The following is a 14,579-nucleotide window of genomic DNA, read 5'->3' as shown; positions in this document are numbered from 1 at the left end:
GACCTGGGGGTCATACAAGAGGGCCGCTTAATTCATTAAAACAAAACAAAAAAAATCTATTATCGGGAGGTCATAAACAAGCTCTGTTTTTGGCAGTACAGCTCAAATTAGGGCCAATGCTGGGAAATAAAAATGGTAGTAATCAATTCCACACTTGTATCTCCAGGATGTATATTTTACATATTAATTTTCATGACCTCGTCCACAATAACCCACCCATTTGCCAGTGAAATAATAAAGCAAGGGGGAAAAAAAGATAAAAAAAATCTTTGCGAGCGGCAATGCTGCAGGGTAATAGCAGCTTTGTTTACATGAGCGTGTGTAAAGATCAACAAGTGAATGAAGAGCCAATGATGACAAGAAAATACTGTACTGTAAATACATTTGTGTTCCACATTCATTCAAGGGGATTAATGTATTTGTACGATACCCTACCAGACCCTGGAATGATTCGGTGCTAACTGAGGTTAAGTGGTGAATTAACCGTGGAAAACAAACACCAAAATAGAATTTTCCCATTCAACTCAAATGTGTCATATTGTTGTCACTCTACGAATGAGCATTACATTAACCCTGGTGGCATGATGTCACCAATTATGGAAGTTTCTTTGATTTTTTTTTTTTAAATGATACGAATGAATCGGTGTGAAAAAGAAAACACTGAAATTTCCAGCAGATGATTAAAACAGGTAACATTTCAAAATGCAACGATTCTGACATTTCTATGTGATTGCAACTGGACGTGCGAGATTTTGTGTACAAATATAATCATTATCCAAATTTGGGACCATATAAAACCATTATAATTACAATTTTTTTAGATGCATTTTAATAGGATTTATCACATTGATTTTCCTGCGATTTTTGTAACATTCCGTTGAGCGGCAGTTAAACTATGTCAGCAAACAAAACTTTTTGTTGTGTTTCACATGAAGACAGTAGGTGGCAGTAGAGGCCAGTTAACGGCTATGTCTTAAAGTATCGTTGTCAGGCGACAGAACATACCATTTTTCAATTTTTTTTGTAGGTGTTAATAAAATTTACCCTACATATGTATAGATAGAACTGATGCCACTGAACAATTTCAGCTTACAAAATGAGAGGAAAAAATATTTTCAAAAATATAGTAAGTGAGTACACAGGGGTTAAACTGAAAAGCAATCAGTCAACAAAGGCCAGTTTTTGTTACTTGTAATTAATTACACCTTTTTTCAAACAAGATTAAGATAAATATCAAAATAGCAGCCAAATATTTGGTTATTGTAGTAATGCCAATTGCAACTACGTGGCCAAAATGCTTGACATTTGTTCCACACATTAAGTACTGTATTCTTAGTAAGTGATTATTCTTGTTAGTGGGGCGGGGGGTTAGCCATCTCACCACCTTTGAAAAATAACAGTTCCTGCTGGTGGTTTTCTGAGCTTAAAGCAGCATGTTTCTTTGAAAGCATCCTGCTTCTCAGCCCATTATCTTACGGTAAGGCCCTAACTTAATCGTGTATTATTGATAGCCTGGTGAGAAGCCATTCCTCCATGTTGTCAGCAGGAGGCCAGTGCTCTTCTCTATTATCGGGAGGGCATAAACAAGCTGTGTATAAAGTATGTTTCGCATGTATGTATACTGTACATATATATACCAGTGCTATCGTTTGCCTGCGTTCGCGACGTATAATTTTTGCCATGGGACATATATTTTCAAATCAGCGTGCATTTTTTTGTAGGGGAGTTACGAAACAATTGTTTCACACAAGGCAATTGGAGCTATATATACATATATATAATGACTTCTCTTATGAACAACTACTCACTTGGTGCAAATAATGCATATAACATATTTTTGCCACTTGTTGTCCACTAAAAATGACATGTGCTTTGAAAAGGCCTCACAACAAATCACAGTTCAGCTTGCGAATGTCACATGACCAAATCCCGAAACATAATGTATAGATGAATTTATTTTCTGTACCTTATAATTTATTCAAAACGTTGACTAATTTCATAACCTTTCCATTTTTCTCCTGGAATCCGATTTGTGTTGTACAATTATAAAATACCCGCGATTCTTGCAAAATTTCTCTTATCAAAAAACAAAATCGTGTCAATGGAACCATCAGATTTATGACAGTTTAAACCAGCAGCAGTAGGATAATGTGGCACTGACACAATCAGTCTCTTGCCTCGGCCAAGGTTAGCCAGCAGAAAAAAAAAAAAAAATGTCAGCTTTGACAGATGACGCACCCAAAGGATTTTCCCCGCATGTTCTGTTCGCCGTTTGCTGCGTTAATCCTCAGAAAGAAGAACGCCGGTGTGACCTCGTTTTGGAAAGAGCAAAAGTTCACGTGACCGTCCACTTGTGGACGAGCCGGAGAAGATAAAGACAACTGGGGTTGCGCCGGAGTAATTTAGCCAATGGATGGCACACTCCTGGTAGTGTGATAACTAAATGGTTGACACGTCGTCACCATTTGGGTGAAATTTCAGCTTTCAAACGCTAACAACCAAAGTCTTGATTCAAATCGGCTAGCGTGTATCTGGTTGCTGACTAGAGGTTGCTAGGAGCTTGCGACTGGCAGAAGATATATACGTAAGCGACGTCTGGCTTTGTTTTCCGGAGAACATTGCACAAAAGCGTTGAGGTTATCTTGACCAAACAGGCCGCAGACTTATTCTGAACAGATATGTTGAAACTTATAAATCATTGATCAGAACGCCACTATGTAGGAGCCCCTTTTAGCCCCCCCCACCCCCCCTCCCCTTTCCACTTTGCTTGTCCTTATCCGCAGACAGTAAATGGAAGCTTATACCTGTTGACCTACATTACTGCCATCTTGAGCAGCACAGGGTGTAGTAATCCTGAAGCCTGGAGACGTGGGGCTTCAATTCTGCAATTCCTCACCACAAGACCATTTTTTCCTACGACAGAGTGTGACGTTTTTATGACAAGATTTTTTTTTTTAGGTTGTTATTCTATGACTGAAAGTCAGAGCTAACGTTTGAAGCGCTAACTGTACGAACATTCAAGTGATTTCTGTTCTCAAGTCGTGTTGTTGATGGTTTGAAATTTATAGGAAATCATTGCTGACGGTTACACCTTAGTTTACGACTCTGCAGGCGTAAGCCATTTTGATCTGCGAAACCAGGAGACTTCCCGAATGATCTTTTGAAATTTGACTTAGCATTACTGCCATGCTTAGCTTTTTTGAGCAAGACAATAACTGGGACATGGAAGTTTCAAAATGATTTAGCATTTCTCTTCAAACCAAGCTGGGATACGACATTGCTTCAGACATTGCAGAATCTTAGTAAAATAAACAACACAAACACAAAAGCTTAGTTGCATATATCAACCAACTCAGGAAAAAAAAGCAGTTTAAACTACAGCACCAAACTATCGGCAGTACAAACTATTGTTGCATAAATAGGATTGACGCCATATTGAAGAACCCTAAGATTCCTCACAGTTATCAATTAATCAATCAAATTTTATTTGAAGTCTCAAAGGGCTTCACAGATGAAAAGAGGTCATGTGGAGACTTCTTTTGAAAAAAGAAGTCATACAGAGACATTTTTCGGTGTAAGGTACACAACAGCACCCCCTGTCAAAGCTCCCAGAAGGGGAAGGAAAACATCAAAAACCCCAATTTGGGGAAAATCAGAAACCTTCAGAAGGGACCACAGGTGGGAGGAGCCCCCTTCCAGGCCCTCAGGTTGAAGTGGATGCTGCTTGTACCAAGTACAGACAAAAGTTATCATCAAGTAATAGGTTTAATTTGAATCATCCTTATTGTATTTTTCAAACAACTAAGAAAAAGAAATCAAGAAAAGCCCAGTTCCCACCAAGAAATCTACTCGCTCTTTCTTGGTCAGATTTTCGCTAAAACGTCTCTTCAAAGTGCCATTTAAAGGTGAAGTGCATTTTTCCGTGCGCGAAAAGAGCTTCTTTGAATCCTTGCCGGCTCCATAAACACGAGCGGCGGGAAATATTTATGACTCAAGCGGTAGCCGAGGTGAGCAGAGAGCCAGTCGCCTTCAAAGGGCACTCCAAGGCCACCCGCCGGCTGTTACTACTCCAGCTGCGCTTTGCTCAGGTGGGTCGAGCTCGCTTCCACTTTGACGGCTTGACAAACCCGGAAGAGACGAGCTGCTTTGATGGGGGATGCTTTGGAATCTGGACGGTTCTTGACATTTGCCCGCCTTGAAAAAAAGTGCTTTTCCGGGCGGGCGTCTTGTGACTTATTTTCAGAGTTATTTTGGGAAGCGTCGTGAACCGACGTACATTATTCATCGCGTGCAGTAGGAAGGAGCATCACTTGAGGACAAACCCGTCATAAAACAGAACTCTGAAAGCCTCCGAACGCCCTTAATAATGCGTCTGGGGTAGTACCATCCCCGATTAGCTACGCTACTTTTTCAAAGAGCAGTTCCATCGCTGATTTGGAATATAACATTTATGACTACTACTATGGAGCTACGGGCCCGATTTGACCCTGAGGTTCCCAGCAGAGATGTTCTCATCGGAGCGGCAGACTCATACCGGTCCACATGACTTAACACGACCGATGCGCCGAGATAACACGTCGGGATTAGGGCCATGTCGCGTCCCTGCGCCGTTGCGTGCACCAAAGTGTGCGAATCCTAACTGAATAGACAAAAAGAAGCGTAGGGGCGACGTACGAATATGTGCAGTAAATGCAAAAATGATCTCAGGTCATCTCATTCCGTGTCTTGCTGAAATAAGCTCATGGAAATGAACCTCGCAAATTTGAAGTCCAGCATTGGTTACAGTGATGAGGCAAATCTGTGTGAGATGACAAGAGTGCTATTTGTCAGAATAAAGCCCATAAAGATAAAAAGAAGTGACGCTTAATGGATTTAATCTATAGTAATCGTACATGAATTCTAAGATTTTACTCAAATATCAGTAAAAAGCTAAAAAAATCTAAATAGTTGAGGAAAATGTGATTATTTGAAATTTATTATGGAAATGTTGCTATAAATGAGGTCAAAATGGATTAGATCAACCTTCTGTCAAACTGAAGTTGAATAAAAATTGTAAATATATGTAATTTTTTTCCCCACATACAAATTGTAAAAATGTGAATTTCCCCAAATAGACCGGTTCATTAAAACTGTGTCTTATAATCCAGTGAACCTTATAGTCAGAAAATTTGGCAGAAGAATTTTATGGAGGCACTATTCCGTCAGTCATTTTGATTTTTTTCCAATTTGAGCGGCTGTAAGTAGCATGGAAGGGACTCGTGAAGAACTAGATGATTTATTAGAATTTTTTTACATTGTTTGAATGATGAGAAAGGACTCTGGTCGTAGGCAACCTTAGCAGCTCCATTGTAGCTGGTCGGCAAACACAATTTTGAACTCTTAATCACTCTCTCGCGCTAATGCTAATATGATGCAAAATCAGCTACGACTCGAACACTTATTCACACCCTCACGCTAACAGAAAAATGAGCTGTTTTACACCGAGTGCTAAAAGCATGAGTGCGAGAAAGAGCAATGGAGACGGAAAGAGACAACGCTAGCACTCGACGTAATGGGCGGCTGACTTGATGAGCGTGCAGCTGCTGGTTACAGAGCGCCACTAGCATGCCACGCACGTCAGCGTGCATCTTTTTTCCCCCCTTTTTTTATGTGTACTGCCGTCCCTTAGCGGCGCTCATTTCCTGCTGTTTCATGCCCAGGCATCAAAGAGGGCACAGCTGTGTCACTGGATAACCACTTTCATCTATTCAGCCGCCACATCTGTGCTAACAATTTTTGCTACGTCATTAGCACCATCACAAGGTCTTCAAGATACAGTATAATCTTCACTCACTCGTGCAGAGAGAAGGTTTACGTGTTCAAACTGAGAAAAGCCTTTTCGCACTGCACTTAGCAAAACGGTGCGCCAACTTACGCACTTATTATGTATAGGCATTTGTACGGTACCGGTCAAATGTTTGGAAAAGCCTCCAAATTGAAACAGTCTGACTCATTCATTGCTATGTCCTGGCATGGTTGGTGAGAGACGTCGGGGTTGTGGACCCAAATGCAGGGAGACCGGAGAAGAAGGAATCTAAAAACCAAGGTTGAAGACTGTATACAAAGTCACACAAATTCATGAATAAAATTACAACTAAGGACTAGACTCAAATTTTCTGATTATTTTGTTGATGTTTCCTTTAGCGCAGTTCCATCTAGTGGATGCATAACACAAGCCTAGCCACTACTGTGGCTTCTATTCTATGTGCCTTATGCATTGCGCCAGAAATATGAAAACAGTTTTAAAACGGGCCATTAATTCAAGGTGTGCTTTATAATACTTATAGTGCAGAAAAGATGGTACAACTCACAATGAGGAACTGACAAAACAACATCAACAGCAACACGAGCCAACACGAAACACCTGGACAAGAAACAATTGGAAGAGGGAGCTTATTGGCCAGAAATCCCAATTTCAAGCTATTAACTCTTGATAATGCACAGCTTTCAACTGATAATATAGCTTCAGATAATGTATAGTCCCAGTCAAAATATTCTGTTTTGACTGGCATTGCTTTGTTCACGGAATACAATTACGGTAATATTTTTCCATAATGTCGATAATACTATCCAATTCAGGAAAATTAGTTTGGTACTGTGTATTAATCTAACATCTTGCCATAAAACAGCATCACTCTAGTTTTTTGAAACTACAAAAATGCTAGCTTGAAATTAAATAAACTAAATTACTAAATCCACTTCTTTCATTACGAAAAAGCACCAGACAACTACTTGTTATGTCGCTTAGCAACCAATGCCAAACAGTCATCGGAGCATCATGGTCCCGGTACCCTACCCGGCGGCGGTATTCCGTGTCAGCATCTTAACGGAAAAAGCCTGAGGTTTTGTCGGTATACATTAAGATGTAAAAAGTGTCACAACACATCCACGCGCGCTTATCTACGTGACGGTCCGGCTTCTGGGCTATATTTAGGCCGGATGACAACTCTTTGGCTTGATACGGGAGCACAACAACGGTTGTAGGCACGATAAGCCAAATGCCTCAAAGTGCCGTGTGCATATTTTTCTTTACACGCGTGTAGTTTAATGTTGACATCTTTTCCACCAGTATTCTATATTGCTGAAAGTTTTATCCACAATCTTCAATCTTTCCTAGTAAGCTCCTATATTTTTGGAATTTTTTTTCAGCGTTATGGTGAACGCTGATTATTTTGCTCGCTATAATGAGGAGGTGACATTTTCAGAACATCTCATCTCCGATAACCAAGCACGAAAGCGTTGTACGATGTGAGACGAGGGTTGTTTGAATGTCAAAGCACCCCCCCCCGACCCCGTGTCGGAAGACGCAGGTAAGGCGGAAAAGCCGTAAGTAACTCTGAAGACCACACGATTTCCTTTGTAGCAACTCCCACCCGGTGGGCACGGAGCCAGGGGTTTGTAATGAATCACGCAGCGCCATAATGAATGTCCTTATTCAAGCTTGCTTTGATGCAATTCCACCTGACTGATCTCAAAGCGCAGAACAAAAGAGCGTCTGCGCTGAGGATTCCTTCAGGATGCGTGAGTCTTCATCACGCGTTTCTCCCTCCACTCCAATTCCCTCCGCGAGCAAAACAAGGAAATTTGAATTTCGAAAAAAAAAAAAAAAGGCCAACGTTGCATTTGTGTCACGCTTAGTAGAGCAGAAGATAAAGACGCTGACCTCGGATGTGTTTTTATGGTGCCTGAACACATGTAGCAATCAATTTACCAGCACTAAAGAGCCACTGAATGAATTTCCTGAGAACAAACACAATAAAAATCTATTAAGGGTGTAATGGTACAAGGAACAATCACAGTTCAGGAGATACCGGCACCCCTGTTTTGTTTGTTTTGTTCCTTTTTTTCATTTACATTGAAGGTTTGGTTCAAAGTTGCTATGGCAATGGAACCAAATGCACAAACTACTAGCAGCATATTAATTGAACGCAAGTTTAAGAAATGCATAGTAAAATTTTAAGAAAGATATACATGTATAAATATAGTTATGTATACAGTGATCCCTCCTACTTCGCGATCTCAGATATTGCGGTCTCAGTACTTCGCGGGGTTTTTTTTTCAGGAAAAATTAAAAATATTTCAAAATAAAAAATAATTTGAAAAATCTACAAAAATGGAAAAAAATTGAAAAAAGCAAAAATGTACATTATAGTACTGTATTCATCAAATAACTAAGTAATATTAGTTAATAACTATGTTAAGAATTCTTCAAGCGTTAGAGTTCGTGAAGTTTTCTATCTTATTTTGAAATGCATGCTTTTAATTTGTCGGGTCGCGTTGCATTTCCGTTTCCTATTTTACGTTCTCTGTGCGTCATTCAGCTCGTTACGGTGACGTAGTGAATGACAACGTAAGCTCATATTTATAGTGTATTATCATTTATGTTGATAACGCACGCTACTGCCTATGTTTAGTAAGCCATGAGTGTTTATTCTGTTTATGTGTTCGTTTGTGTAGAGGTTGCACTTTAGTATTAAATATTTTCTTTATAGCAAAGTACAAGGAGTCCAATATGGATTGTTTCTATTTCCTTTTTATGGTCTGGCTTGCTGGTCCCGACTCGGGACATGCTTCTGACTGGATGCCGATGTCGCATGCGCGCCGTCAAGCTCGTCGTTCCATGATGTCATTTGTAATAAACAGCCAAGTGGCAATAATTACCTCAACATCAAATTCTAGAAAAAAAAAACTTGTTATTCAAAAATTGCCAAATAAGTGGACTACCTCTTTTTTAAGAGTACAGTTTAAACTTTCCGAACATTACTTAGCCAGAGGCTGAGCAGCACTGTAGTTGTTTATCAAGTAGGCGTGAGACTATAGCGCAAAGTAGTTTTCCATATAGGAGGTGTGTTGAACCGATTCCTGCTTTAAAGAGACGTTCATCCCACATTTAGCCTGTTGAACTGGTTCTCCTCCTTGGAGAAGTTTGCTTTGGGCGTGGTTACAGTCTACATATTCATCCACAAAGGTTAACACTGACGATTATAAACGTCAAATATCAATTTTTACTCAGCTTCACCGATAGCTAGAACGCAGACACGGGAGCAATTGGCTTTCTCGGGTTGGCCCGTTCCAAACAGGTATCGCTTTAAAAGGACATTAATCTGGAATTAGACGGCCACTGGTCAAGTCCGTTGACATGAAAACAAACCAGGTGGAGCCTTGCACAAAAATACAAGAAAATTCAAAATTTGAGAAAAAAAAACAAAAACACCTAATCTCCGCTCTTTATTTAATGAGCCGAAAGAACGCCGCTGCCATCTTTCAATCAAACACCACTTATTCCGATATGGAAATTTTTTTTCTTGCCTTCTGCCTGTCAAAACCTTTTTATGTATGATCGTCACAGATTTACCTAGTTTGAAAATCAGAGGCGAGTAAAAACTGTTCAAAAGGGCTATTGGTAACAGAAAATGATTTTTCTTTCATCAAAACTGTATAAAAATTGAAGACAAAATGCAAATTTGGCATTTTAGGTAGAATATTGAAGTCCTAATTAGCATTTTGCAAACTCCATGAAACGATGTGACGGGCCAGATCTGGCCCCTGGGACTTGAGTCTTTGATTTTGAAAATTTGACTATGTGGATTTGACTATGTTTTAAAAAAAAGAAAAAAAAAAGCTTCATTTTATCTATTACAAAAATACAAAATATATAAAACAGGTCGAGTGGTGGCACAAGAAACAACACCGTTGACTGGCGGACAAAAATACACATGTACAAACATCGCTAAACACACACCAAAAAAAATCAAGCCGGTCGGGACTGGTCACGTCTGCGTACACGAAACACAACAAAAAAGCATGCTAACACTGCACGATTCACCAGCTGACAAAAAAATACATAAATATATATAAATAAAGGAACAGGCCTGCCTGAGCCTGAAGGGTCAGGCAAGTCGAGCAGCTGAGGCAGATGCGCTGCTCCAAGGCCCCAAGGCAGAGCTGGATGTTCAGGCATCACTGGGCTCCCTCAGCAACACACACACACGCATGCACATGCACACACTGGCAGAAGAACTAGAACAGCCTCATTGAGTGGAGAAATGTGAAGAGGATTTAGGTTATGTGTCTCTAATTCTATGGAAGTATGCAGCTTAAGTCCTTCTGTGTGTGTGCGTGTCGAGGGGGGGGGGGGGGGGGTGATGGAAATTGCCATCAGCATTCTCTTGAGGTACGGCATTAAAAAAAATGAAAACTTCAAAATGGCTTCCACCCGTATTATCGTGCTTTTCGTTTAGCGCTAGCACGCTAACATCGCAGCGCTTGTTTTGGACCCAAAATGCAGCTCTCTTGTTTGCATGAATGCGAGTCTCCGAAAGCAACATTTGAACAAATTTCAGCACGGATTCACATTTGAACTTTGTCAACGCCAGTCTGCTTACTAATTTGAAACTAATTTGAAAAATAGTCTCGCTAGATCTTTATAGGCCCAAACGTGAAGCGCGGAAATTCAAGGCCGCCTGTCCCGCCATCCTCTTCGGGCCTTACAAGCTCCCGTGTCCTCATCTGCCTCGCCAGGCAATCGGCGCCCTTTCCAAGTGTCATTTGTAAAGGTTGAGGCCTAATTTGCAGAAACCGAGCAAGCAACGCTAGACTAGCAGCTGAATTTTGGGAGAGGCTCCAAAGTGTGACAGGTAAGCACTATATGGATGATGTAACGGCAGCAGTGGCGGCATAACCGCCGACTTCCTCCCCCCACCTTAAATTATTCACCGTGTGACTCCATCTTATGTAATTTAGTGAGAAATCAAGGACACCAAAAATAGATGATTGCTAAGTATCCAAAAGCGAGGGAGAAATGACACAGTCTGCAGAATATGATAGGTTGAACACTGCTTATGAACCATATTATTCGTGTAGGCTGTGGCATTCCCTGGAGCTCTGATCATTATGTAAATCTCCAGTGTGAAGAGTTTAACTGCACTGAATTTGCCACACTGAAGCATAAACTGCAAGTCCAAAAATTTGGGGTGGTTCAGACCATTTCACCTTTTCTAAAGCTACATGCTACATTTCAGATGCAATTTTGTTCTCTGCATTAATACTTATTTGACTCCGATTTTCTTATTCACCACAGTGGACGTCTAAACTAACTATAATCGTATGTTTATTGAAGAGTATACATGATTTTATTGTGACGATCAGACATAATCAAGAACACAGCGAAAATAACGATAGCACTCTTGTGAAACTATAATTTCTATTCCGTTTATTCTATATTCCTAAATTATTTATTATATTTAATGTTCATATTATTGATAAGCACCATTGGGAGCAGCGGTCCCAATTTCGTTCTATACCAAATATACAATGACAATGCAGGTATTCTATTCTATTCTATTCTAGTAAGTGCTGCATCACTTATTCAGCACAGCCCAGTTTTTGAGTAGAAAACAAATTGGTGGGGGTGAAAATGACGAAACGACGACGTTCATACAGATATGGGCAAACGCTAAGAAAAAAAAAACATTGCTCATATCACATTTCTTAGTCCATAAATAATTATTTAGCCGTCAAATTTATTTCTCTTCCTCTCTTCTTTCATTTTTTTCCCCTCAAATATGAGTGTGTGACAGGTTTCCTTTCACCGAAAAAAGTTGTTGTCTGCTTTTGGTCAGAAACCAAGACATATCATTTTTACAAGATATCAAAGCAGCTTCATATCGTAGGACTCAGAATGTTGTTAGCGGTCATTAGCGAGTGCCCGAGAACATGCGAGTGTGCGCCCAGGTTTAACGACCGTATCATGTTACGTTGATTAAACGGCGCCATATGTCACACTTGAATTTATGGTCAACGAGGGGGCGGCATGTTGGTGTCTTGTGTGAGTTGCCATCGATACGTCTGACACAATCGATGGTTTCATCTCATTAAAACACAAAAACAAACATTTTGGCTGAAAGACTTTCAAGTATGGCCCAATGATTTTGAAAAATAACCTAATTGTGTTGTCCCCCCCCACTGCATTGCATTTTAAAGGTTAAAGGTTAACTATCAAGAAAATTAAAAAAACTCACAACGCTCTGGCTCGATCTTGCACCTCTAATTTGAGTTTTGGGAAACCACTGTACCTGAGGAAGAGCAACCAATCGGAGACAGAGGGTTTGACCAAAGAGATGTCAATCATCCATCCATTTTCTGTAGCCGCTTCTCATTAGGGTCGCAGGCCTGCTGGTGCCTATCCCAGCTGTCATGGGCAGTAGGTTTGGCAGCCAATCGCGGGAAAGATGTCAATGATTGGCCTCAAAACCGATTAGCTTGGGTAATATGAGCGTTGCTCAAACTACTTTGGAATATTTACCTTTCAAATATAATAACAAAAATGTCTGTCTCATATTTGCTAACAAGTGGGTATTAGACTAGCAAAATGAAGCAAAGTAAAGATTTTTTTTCACAATGACAAAATGATTTGGTCAATCTGAAGGTGTTTGTTTTAAGTGGAATGACTCACCTGGTGCCAATAAGCCAGACATCCACTATTTGAGGAAATACATCAAAAACCTTGTTTCCACTCTGAGGAAACACAAGATCACGTTCCGGGGCCACAAAAGAAACCCCAAATCAAACAATTGACCGATCCAACCAGCGCTTGAGTTGTTTTGTTATTATTACCTCCATTAGGCCGGTGTTTGCATCCGGGGTCGATTATGAGCTTAGCAAGTGGGTGAGGAGGGGAGGGGGACCCTGGCAAGATGAACACTTTTAATTTTCCTCTCCACTACACCATTCTAATCCTACAGCCACAGTGAACTTGAAAAGCAGCCATCTGCCACCTTTTATTCACCTGTCCTACATGAACACGCAGTGAAGATTGAGCGTGCGTGCGTATAGCATGTTTCATGCATGTCACACAGGAATAGTGTTGCAGAAATACACGAGTAGTAGCAGTGAATGGGATGAACGCATCACGCAAGTATAGAGCGCAAAATAAGCTGAAACGGGTGGAATTGAAATGCATTCGACAGGAGCGAGAAAATCGAATGCAAAATACTGCAAAAACACGCATTCCCATCCAGACTGGGGTGTGTGTGTGTGATGCCCACCCGCTTCACTACCAAGGACAGCGGCCGATGCTGACAGCCATGACAACAACACACGCTCCCGCCCCGCGTATGACAGCTCCCTTCCCGCATGAAGGCGACGCGGCGGCCCGGTCCGACCCAAGGCAAACCCCGGTTGTTCGAACGCAATAAGCCGAGGAGAGCTTCGCCTTTCCCGGCGGCGAGCGTTCGCTTGCCCCCCTTTCCTCCTCCTCCGCCACCAACATCAAGCTGCCATTCAATGCAGCTCCAAATGCAAACCAAAAAACAACCCGGGACTCACCTGCTCGTCGCCGGGGTGGAAGAGTTCACATTTCCCGTCGCTTTGTCCGGTTCCTTCCTTATGCGGTTGCGGCGAGAGCGGCGGCGGGCGGCGTTACGCGTGAGCCAGCGGCGCCATGTTGGCTCTCCGGGAGCTGCTCTGCTCCTGTGCGCCACATCCGGGCCGCTCGGAGGGGCGGAGAGCACCGGGGGAGGAAGCCGAGGTGCACCTGAGTCAAGCCCGGGGATAATGCTCACCCTCTCGGTCGCGGGGAAGCCTTCTTCCCCTAAGCGGAAACGCGGATCGTTTCGCTCATGTCGTCAGCAGCTCTTGTCGTGCTAACGTTAGCGCGATGCTACCGCCCCGTTGCAATTACGTTAGCGGTGCTAACTGGGTTTACTGGTGACGTCACTGCCAATTAGCATGTTCGGGTTTTAAATTTAAGCTTTAATCACCCGAAGGCATACAATTCGACTCAAAAGGATCGTAAGCGTCTGCCTTTAAAATGGCATTTGGCTCAAAGCGGGGCGTGAATAAACGACAAGAAGCGTGATGAAAGTAGAGGAGCGTGATAGTGTGACGTCACTGAAATGATGACGGCGCCATCTCGTGGTGTACTGTGAGAGTGCCATTAAAGAGTCCGTAATGAGATCAGTTCCAACCAATCGCAAATAAGTGACGTCAGGTGTAGCTAACTATGTTAGCGTCATTGAAAAACCATCAAAAATAATATTTATATGTAAAAAAAAAAAAGTAATTTTCTCTTAAACAAAAGCTGCTTAGGAATTTTTTACTGGGGAAGGCTCACACTTAATTAAAGGCTGTTCAATCAATTAACAATATTGAGTCATTTAAGTTTTGTAATTAATTCAGTGTTCATTTAGCTTGGCATTCGCGTTTTTATTTATTTGTTTTATATTATTTTCTAGTTTTGAGCTAAATTGTGGTTTTGGTTCGAATCGACATTGTTTATTAGGACCTTTCATACAAATATTTAATTTTTATTTCAATTTCACATTTTTAACACAAGATGCAAATGTTTTGCTTTTGTTTTTCGTACAAAAGTTCATTTTAATTCTAATTTTTATTCATTGCAGTTAGGATTTTCATTCATTCGTTGACTATTTAATTTTCCATTCTCATTTTGTATTTACCTATGCTTACTCTATGGTAACTATTTAACGTTCATCGCTCAAAATCAATTCCAATGTTTTTATCCAATTAAAGTTCACCCA

General features: G+C 41.1%; 1 protein-coding gene across 2 annotated transcripts in view; it reads right to left on the bottom strand.

Annotated features, from left to right (window-relative positions):
- Window positions 1–13,897, bottom strand: part of pak5 (p21 protein (Cdc42/Rac)-activated kinase 5) — a 47,379-nt gene extending 33,482 nt beyond the window's left edge. Inside the window, exon 1 of one of the 2 annotated variants that reach the window (XM_088403109.1) lies at window positions 13,366–13,897. The gene's annotated coding sequence lies outside the window, so the exon portion shown is untranslated. The remainder of the gene's footprint in view (window positions 1–13,365) is intronic. The other variant, XM_088403110.1, reaches the window with a different exon arrangement.
- Window positions 13,898–14,579: the final 682 nt, after the last annotated feature.

The sequence above is a fragment of the Hippichthys cyanospilos genome, chromosome 20 (genome assembly GCF_059441005.1).
Source record: "Hippichthys cyanospilos isolate Australia breed blue-spotted pipefish chromosome 20, RoL_Hcya_1.0, whole genome shotgun sequence".
Classification (NCBI taxonomy): domain Eukaryota; kingdom Metazoa; phylum Chordata; class Actinopteri; order Syngnathiformes; family Syngnathidae; genus Hippichthys; species Hippichthys cyanospilos.
This window is presented reverse-complemented; position numbering and strand designations above follow the sequence as displayed.